This window comes from Mangifera indica, unplaced genomic scaffold (assembly GCF_011075055.1).
Source record: "Mangifera indica cultivar Alphonso unplaced genomic scaffold, CATAS_Mindica_2.1 Un_0030, whole genome shotgun sequence".
Taxonomy (NCBI): domain Eukaryota; kingdom Viridiplantae; phylum Streptophyta; class Magnoliopsida; order Sapindales; family Anacardiaceae; genus Mangifera; species Mangifera indica.
This window is the reverse complement of record NW_025401122.1, coordinates 75202-85189: the sequence shown is the minus strand read 5'-3', so window position 1 is coordinate 85189 and position 9988 is coordinate 75202. Positions and strand designations below refer to the sequence as shown.

Below are 9988 nucleotides of genomic sequence, written 5' to 3'. Positions count from 1 at the left end.
ATTCACATGCTAAAATGGTATAAACAAGTTTATATGTGTTAGTTATTGGTAAATATATCAAACTTTTTCCCGAATTATATAGTATAGACAACTTACATCATCAGTCAGCTACTGGCACAACTCTACCACAAACCGCCAAAAACTGTCATTTGACTTCGACCCAATGAAGTAGACATCATGTGCATCAAAAGTCGCAGCTCTGGTGTACCACGTGAGGAAAGATTCCTCACGCTCTGAGGCAGAGGATGGAATGATCGTAAGTTACCGTTTCGCCCTCCCTTTGAGTGGATTCATATACGGGGTGCGAACCAGCAGACCCTTCCGGACTATTCGGCCACGTGTTGTACGAACCAGTTGCATGATCCCAAAAAACAATTAATTCATCCTGAATCACGATCAAGTCCACCACGTGTGCTCCCTCGGTGAACTAGAAAATTGTAATTTTGAACATCTCAGTGACCAATATATACTAATATTTATATACTAAGTATGATTGATATACCTCAATATGGATGGCCTCAAAATCGTCCTCCTGGAAGTCCTCCTCCTATAAACCAATACCCACTATCTTTTTGGTCGAGCTCGGGATATCAGCAAGTAACCATAATCGCTCGTCCTGAAAAAGAGTAAAAACATCATTAAATAAACAATATAATTGAAAAGACAGATCAATCAATGATATTTTTAAAAAAAAGTTAACCTCAACTTCTGGGGAAGGTGTTCGGGGAGAACCCTCGATCGATAACGACCCAATACCGATTCCCTATATGCATGAAAAGGACAAAATGGTAAATGATATTTCATATAAAATATAATATCATATCTAAAAGTCGATATAATGTATAATAGTTATCATACCTCATGTGGAGGATTTGAAGAACCTATATGAGATCCGATCGGATGGCCTTCATGAGGAAGACTCTATACAAATATATATACCCTATATTAATCGATAACCGAACAATCATAAAAATAAAGTTCCATTGATAAGTGGCATACCTCAGCTCGAACAGGTGATGCAATAGAAGGGCTAACTGGTGCGTCCGCTTGGCGACTACCCTAAGATAATAGTAATAGTAACTTAATTAGTGACATTTCATATATAACAATACTATAATATAATAATGACATTTAACAATAAATATAAATTTGAAATGTCATGCGGACCTCCTGTGAGTGATGGGATGTTATTGCGGTATCAATGGGGGATGTCGATCGGATATCATCGTCCCTCTCCTGTACGAATGTAATAATAGTTGTCAGAATAATAACACTGTAGACATTTTTTATAAGTAATAAATTAGAAGTGGTTTTACAACTTGAGTGACGGGGGCTGAATATGTACGTGTGACGATGTCCTCCAAACGAGTCATATGATCCTCTAATCAAGTCATCTGGGAAGAGATATCGTCACGTAATTGAGTCATCTGGAAAGAGACATCATCACGAAAACTCAATATCTCACGTAAAATTGTAGCACCCCGGTGCGCTAATGTAGCATCAAATGTAGAAATACTAGGTGATACGAATGGGGGACACTGCTCGGTGGCATGATGGGTAGTGCGGTCCTCCACTCCAGGATGGTCCTCCACTCTAGGATGGTCTGTCGTCCGTGGGCTCTGAACTACAGGGGAACATATAGGTTGCTTCATAACAGGAGGCTGAACAGGCTCTGCATGTGTCTCAGAAATCTCAATAGGTATAACTGAAGGTCCTGAGGCTGGAGAAGCCCTGTCTCTAGTCGTGGTCAAAACCGAAGAAGATGAGAAAGAATCAGCATCGGGTAAACTGGTGTACTCACGAATCTCAGTGTACCAAGATAAACTCTCCTCGATCGATGATAGACAAAGAGAGAATGTGACATCCTCCTAATGATGAAGATATATAAGTCAAAATAATTGTAACATATAATGAATTAATCGACTTATTAATTAACTAGTATATATCGGATCACCAGTGAAAATATGACCTATATGAGTCCAACTAAGGACGTCTCGCGTACGCCACCTAAACATCCGTGGGGACGAATAAGGATCAACAAGGTCAATCTAATCGTGTAACATGTCCAGAGTCTCATATATCCAATACTGCAATACAATCATTTACGATTTAAATAAATCAATTCATATTTTATCAAATTAATATATATAATCAATAAATTAAAACTAACCTGAAATGCAAAAGGAAATCCATAGAGGTCATATCTACGTATCTCAGGCATCCGTCCGAAGCATACTCTGTCACTCGCCTGTGACATAGACTCATATGTCATCTGCCACACGGAAACACCCCAGGGGTAGGAATTAAACCCGTCCAAATGATCAACCAACTATAAATACTCTGAAGACACCTTCTTTTGTCGATCATTCCCTAACAAAATTATGTGAAGAACATACAATAAGGCCATCTTGACAGTGTCAATATCGTCATCCCCTCATGGCCTTGACAAGAAAACACGCTCTAGGTCATGATACTGCACCTTTGAACAATCTCGAAAGTACGTATCTCTGATCCTATGTCTGGAGGAGCGAGGAATATATGAAGAGATATCAATGCGTCGGCTAAACGAAAAACCCGTCACTAAAGCAAACTCAAACGAGCTAAAACGAACATCAACCCCGCTAATCTGAAACAAAACTCGTCTCTGGCAGAGAATCGATTTAGCTGCCGTAGTAGAAATGAATGAACTAATATACAGAGAATTTGGTCTCGGGTAAACGAAGAAGATATCTGAAACATGTCCTCTCAAATAGTCGTAGCTGCTCCAGGGTAAGTGGAGGCGTAATCCTAGATAATGTTGTGTATTGTGCACGATATATCAGATCTGTCTGGAAGTGTCTGGACTCATCGGGAATTCGCAGCTCGCTTTCAACACGTCTTTTTTTGCGAGAAATATCCTGCAAAAATTTACAAAATTCGTTAGTCATTCATAAATAGCAAATATGTAAACAAATGTCTTCATGGAAAAATCATAAAAAGAAAAAAAATACAAAACAATAAAAAAGGTGATTGAAAAATTATAAAAATAAGATTTTAGGATTGCAAAATAGTTAAAAGGAAAAAAATGAACTGAAATTTGAATTCTAAAAGTTTAAATACCCTAGAATGGTAATAATTGAAAAAATTTTCGGAAATCTAAAAAATACGAGTTGATATATCGTAAAATGGTGAAATTCAAAAAAACGAAACTGAAATTCGAATTCTAAAAGTTTAAATACCCTAGAATGGCAATAATCAAAAAATTCTTCAGAAATCTGAAAAATACGAGTCGATATATCGTAAAATGATGAAATTCAAAAAAACAGAACTAAAATTCGAATTCTAAAAGTTGAAAAACCTTAGAATGGTAACAATTGAAAAATTCTTCAAAAATCTAAAAAATACGAGTCGATATATCGTAAAACGATGAAATTCGAAAAAATGAAACTAAAATTCGAATTCTAAAAGTTGAAATACCCTAGAATGGTAACAATAGAAAAATTCTTCAGAAATCTAAAAAATACGAGTCGATATATCGTAAAACGGTGAAATTCAAAAAAACGAAACTAAAATTTGAATTCTAAAAGTTGATAGAATGGTAACAATCAGAAAATTCTTCAAAAATCTAAAAAATATGAGTCGATATATCGTAAAACGGTGAAATTCAAAAAAACAGAACTGAAATTCGAATTCTAAAAGTTGAAAAACCCTAGAATGACAACAATTGAAAAATTCTTCAGAAATTTGAAAAATACGAGTCGATATATCGTAAAACGTTGAAATTTGAAAAAACGGAACTAAAATTTGAATTCTAAAAGTTGAAATACCCTAGAATGACAACAATCGAAAAATTCTTCAAAAATCTGAAAAATACGAGTCAACATATCGTAAAACGGTAAAATTTGAAAAAACGGAACTAAAATTCGAATTCTAAAAGTTGAAAAACCCTAGAATGGCAACAATCGAAAAAATTTTCAGAAATCTGAAAAGTACGAGTCGATATATCGTAAAACGGTGAAATTCGAAAAAACAGAACTGAAATTCGAATTCTAAAAGTTGAAATACCCTAGAATGGCTACAATCGAAAAAATTTTCGAAAATCTGAAAAGTACGAATCGATATATCGTAAAACGGTGAAATTCAAAAAAACGGAACTGAAATTCGAATTCTAAAAATTGAAATACCCTAGAATGGTAATAATTGAAAAATTCTTCGGAAATCTAAAAAATACGATGTCATCACATCGTAAAATGTGTCTGAAAGGCACAAAAATCGAAAAACTTAATCTCAAATTCGAAAACTACATATTGAAAATTCTTGAAACAGAAAAAACGGATATAAAATTCGAAAACTACACGTCGAGAAACCCTAGATGTGAAAAATATCAATTTACCCCCTGAGAAAATTTCTATTACAACAGGTCCAAGATTTACCCTTGCCCCCTCAGTTATTTTTGAATCTATTACCGCCCCTGTAGTTTCAAAATAGTTAATTTTCACCCCAACCCACTGTTATTCACCAGCAGCGCACTGTTACATGGGAAATTTTAGAAACGCCTACAGTGGACTAAACTATTACGACCAAATCCCTAATTTTCCAAAAAATCCCTTAACCCCCGTAACCCACTATAACAGTGGGACTGTTCTTCGTCACAGTGGGAAAGAGTCGGAGTGCCGAATGCTTCAGACTGATTTTTCGACCAAAAGCGGTCATTTCGGCCTCCAATTTCAACATAAATCGAATCTACATAGGGTATAACACAAAACCCATCAACAAATTCAACGAAACAGCCAAGAATCAAAACATATTAAGCATTGTACAAAATCAAAACTCTAATATTTCAAATCGGAACATCTCACTCAAATCTCAATAATATGAACAATAACTTGATTCAAATAAGATTACGAAAGATATACTAACCTTTTTTACCATTTTCCCTCACCGAAAGCAAGAAAATCGACGGAAACTTCGTCACAGTGGGACGACAGTGGGCGACGGTTCACAATGGGAAAAAAGTCTATTTTTCTTTGGATTTATACAGTGATAGTGGATGTTTTACAGTGAAAAATATGAAATTTTGCCTTGTTTATATATAGGGGTAGTTTAGATATTTTACAAATATTAGGTTTTTTTGCTTTAATATAAATTTTGTTGAGCGATTTCGCTTAAGCCCTTACTGTTGCCTATTTTTTATAATTTCCCTAAGTATTAAGACAAAAAGTCAACTGAAAGGCGTAAATCCAAAGCGGTCAAAAAATCCAGCAATTTTAGTAAACCACGTAGATGCATATTAGGCGTCGATCTTTGAATAAGCCGTAAATCATGATCGTCCATTTCACTAACCGCCTTGTAGAAATCAATATATAAATCCTGCGTTTTCAATTATTCTTCTGTCATCTAAAAGTCCTCTTCGCTCTGTTTCTTCAGAGCTATTCGATCTTCGTGGTTCGTTCTTCCAAGAGCACGGCTTCGTCCTTCTCCAGAAATCTTCATCACCGTAAGATTCAACCTCATCATCCATCTGGTTCTGCGTTTATTATTTACGCTCAAGGTTCGCTAATATAAAGATCCGTTCTTTTTCTAATTCTTGCACGTATTATTTCAGCTGTGAGTTGATTCTTCTACGTTCTTTATTTTTGAGAAGAATATATGGGAAGATCGTGCGCTAAGGGATTATGTCTCTGAGATTGACGTCATGTTTCATGGACGAAGAGATCAAGACTCTTCTTTTTTTGCCAAGACTTCACAGAACGTTCTTTCTTTGCGCTTCATACGTGCAAGGTATTTCTCTCTCTGTCTCTCTCTCTTTTTTTTTTTTAACTCTTCCTATCATATAATGCTAAACAATTTATTTGACGAATTAGTAGTTTTCTTTTTGTTTGGTTTCGGAGAATATTTACATTGATAAATCATGACACCAATCTTATATGAAAAGATCACGATGTTAAATCGTGATATTTTCCTCGATTATTCATTAAGCTTTTGAATTTATTCCTAGATAGGGTATTTTTTGGAGATGATTTTATAAATGATCTTTTATCATCTCGATGCAGTCTTTTTGTAAGTTGCAAACTCTTTTTCTTTCTAAATAGTATTAAGGTTTTTTTTTTTTTTTTTGTGCATCCGAGAGTTTTTGGACATATTTTGGTTAAATTTTTGTTCCTTTAGGTTTTAGCTGCCTGGGGAGTCTCCATGGAGGCAGTGGTTGATGATGGGTATTCTTCAAGTCAGTGGTGGCAGATAATCTGGTTGTGTAATCTATTGAAACCAGAAGCGAAATGGGATATTGTTATGATGATGGATGAATGAAATGTACTGAGATAAAGAAGCCCTTATGCAGGGGGTTTGAGTCCTGGTTTTGTCATCCGACCTTTGCCATGACAGGTGCGCTTGCATGGCAGGTCACACAAATCTTAATAAAATTTCTCTTTTGGTGGTTTTGAGGGGAGTTCGCACGGGATAGTCCGGGTTCTCCCCTCTGTGTGTGGTGTGTCTGCTCTCCTTTTCATTGCCTCTATCTCTTTTCATTAAATCTGCTACGATCGTCCTAATGCACCCCTGTGCATGTGCTTGGATTCATGAACTTGTTACTATCTACCCCCATGCACCATATCGGTTGGATTCATAAACCTGGTACTATTTCCGGATTCATAACCATCTCAGCTGGATAAGGCCTTAAACCCATTCTACAATCAGATCCTGTTGCACTAACGCATTCTGCACTTCTACTCGAAAGATCTGGAGGTAAATTTCTGCCAAATTTTAACTTTTATATAGAGTACTTTGTCCAACTATGGAAAAAGATGGGCATACGGCATATATTAGATCCTATTTTAACGTTCTTATCTGTATTTGTTGGCCTTCCGATTAGCATGAGGTTTTCATAACAACTATCCCCCACTACAGTTATTTATGCCAAGACATTCATATTCACACAATATTCTCCAACAAATTGATCATCTCAAATATTTGTCAACGCTAAATTAAACCTAACAGATAAGCTTTTGTGCTACATGGAACTGCTTGTTACAAACTAATCTTCATGGAAAACGCCCGAATTGGTATTATCTCAGCTCATTTAAATTCGGATTCATGTTGCACCATTGTGATTGTAGTTTATGGTTCTTGATTACATGTGGTGTACCCATGAAAATGTAGCTTGTAACATTGTTAGCATTCTGCTCTTAAGTGATTGGTTACTTTTTTGGAATATATATCAACTATATTGCCGCTTCATATTATTGGCTGAATTTCCGTTGGAGCTTGATAGGTACCTGAATATGGTGGTTAGCAAACCTTCAATTCTGATGGGTTCCAGAGGCTCAAGCAAGTCCCCTCAGTTGGTCCCAGGTTGGGTCCTCTCTAGATCAAGTTTACGATCAAACCAGCACTCAGCAGCCTACAGCAAACTACAGCAGCAACTCACAAACAAACAGAATGGAAAATAAGTAAAACAGCAGCAATTGGTTCACCCTTGATACTCTTAAGAACTTCACAATTCATGAACACAAGGAATATAGACGCAGAAGAAGAAAACAACATCGCATTGCAATCAAAGAGCTTTAGAAATAATAGTCATTACAGTAGCCATCAGAGTATGTAATTGTAACTGAAAATGGAAACTGAAGTAAAAGGAAAAATAGCTAAGCTGGGTTTCGAGAGCCAGCCCTCGCCAAGTGTAATATAAAATATTGATTCAATAAAATGATTTCTTTCTTCTTTACTCTCTCTGCCCACTAACACTTCCTTTATATACTGAATATTCTTATAACAGAATAGTGGTCCCATACTGTTGATTCAGCAAACGCTAGACCAGCTACTGAATTTCCCAAAGTTTCTATCTCACAGGGTGATCCCTTAGACGTGCAAGAATGATACCTTGTTCTTTCATTGTGGTTGTAGAGGCATTAATTCTTTGTCAAAATGGTGGAGATGAATGCATTATATTAGCACAGATTAACACACATATGGTATATATATCATAGTTGGAACACTATTCTTTCGAGAGGGAGGATTATTCTTTTCCTGTAAACTATGTCCAAGTTGCGCACATTACCACGATATTGTAACTGAAAAATTTTTTAGTACAGCTAATTGAGTACTTAAGAGAGTAGATAGCTTTTGTCTTGATGTTGTTTTGATGGATATATTATTTTTCTTCTTCTCGAAAGAATATTTGTAGAATCCAGATTCCCTTTTGGAAATGAGAAACTAAATTATGTTGGCTGTTAACATCAAATCTGAATTTTTTATTGCAATTACTGGACTTCAGTTTAAAGTTGATCAGAATACCAAACATAGTTCCTCAAATTACAAAAATAACATAAATAAATATTTGATTTATTAAATGAATAAATAAAATCATATTTTATTTATAAATTAGAAAAAAGGAAATAAGATTAATTGTTGTCATACCAAATGTTGAAAGCTTCCACCTTATAATTAGTGTCTCCCTTTCACCCTGATCAGTAAGTATTTTAGAACCCACTTCGTGTTTAACACTAGTTTCGCCAAAATCTACTTCAAAGCTACTCTTGCGTTTAACACCCTCATGCACTCTGCTCTCAATTGATTTAACTGTTAGATTTTTTGGGATGTCTCTATGCATTCTTCTCTTGGACCTGCGATAATAATTTTTGGTGATTGAGCCTCCATCAATACCCCCCAAGACTCTCACCTTGTCCTCAAGGTAAAAACAGGGAAAGTGCCTATTGATATCCACTTAATCCTCCTGTAAATTTTCAAAGCCAGGCAATAGGCTTTATTTAATTAGAATCTCACAATGACCAGTCTTAAAGAATCTGGTACCCAACAAAGTTCCTAATCACAACTACAATTCCAAATCACTAGATAGACAATTAGGGAGACGTTATGGCTAAACTATAGTGTCAAACTTTTTTTTAACTGGGAGACATGAAATACAAGGTGAATCTTACTATTAGGAGGCAAGATAATAAGCAACCGAATCGATTTTCTTTGTGATCTTGTAAGACATAAAAGTGCGGACTCAATTTTTTGTTGGGTCTTTTGGCGAATTTCTTAAGGCGGTATGGATATAGTTTGAGTAACACCATATCACCAATTTCAATGTGGGTTTCTCTCCTCTTTAAGATGATTTGCCCTTTTATTCGCTCATTTGCACAATTGAGTTGTTTTTTTAATTTGATCAAGATAATATCTCTATTAGAGGAGGGCATTGACCTCATTAATCTAAATTAACTCAGATCAAATACACTTATCCATATGTACTAGAGAGAACAACTATTTCACGTCTTAACTATGTCAAAACTGTTGACTCAAGGAGTCATTATACTCTTATTTTGATAACAAACTAATATGTCCCTAAACATATTAACTAATGATTTTACTTGAGTGTAAGCTTAGATTGCAAGAATTGATTTAATGCACTTGAAGGAGTTTTAAGATGGAAATGAAAGAGAAGACTTAATTGAAGAATTCTTGAAAATTTGAAGAAAAACTCAAGCTTTAGGTAAATATATTTGTGATTTAGAGCATTCGTTTTGATTAGAATATTTACTTGCATGGGATAGCTCACTTGAAAACTCATTTTTATATTTTTCACATTTTGGGTTAAAATGTTGTTTTTCAAACTTATTGGGTTAAGCCAAGTTTTTCACTAAAGTTTATTAATTCTTTTAAAATGATGAAATTTTGTGAACTATATTTTAATATCTTAAAGTTGGTTTTGAAAGAACTTTCAAAAATGGGTTAAATTGTCACTTTTCAAAGTTTTAGGGGTCAAATGTGATTTTTTAAAATTCAGGGGGTAAAATGCAATAAAATTTGGTCGACCGAATTCTTCGATGGCAACTTTCGAATTGTCCAGAAGCCATTTATTTTGGCTTCCAGAAATTTGGTTGACCAAATTTTGGTTTGAATTTTTTAACGGCTAGTGTCACGTAAGCACCACAGGAGTGCCACATCACATCCGGTTGACCGAATTATATACGATCAATCGAATTGTGCATTTTCTGGAAAATTAAAACGG

The 9988-nt window shown here is 35.2% G+C and overlaps 1 long non-coding RNA gene across 3 annotated transcripts; it reads left to right on the top strand.

Moving 5' to 3' along the window:
• Window positions 1–5378: 5378 nt before the first annotated feature.
• Window positions 5379–7702, top strand: LOC123206276. 3 transcript variants are annotated; one of them, XR_006499975.1, is made up of 4 exons: window positions 5387–5530; window positions 5624–5760; window positions 6148–6723; window positions 7250–7702. It is a non-coding gene; the product is annotated as an uncharacterized LOC123206276 (long non-coding RNA). The 3 variants fall into 3 exon arrangements; XR_006499977.1 differs by having other exon boundaries at window positions 5379–5476; window positions 5585–5760; window positions 6148–7702; XR_006499976.1 differs by having other exon boundaries at window positions 5386–5530; window positions 6148–7702.
• The last annotated feature ends 2286 nt before the right edge of the window (window positions 7703–9988 follow it).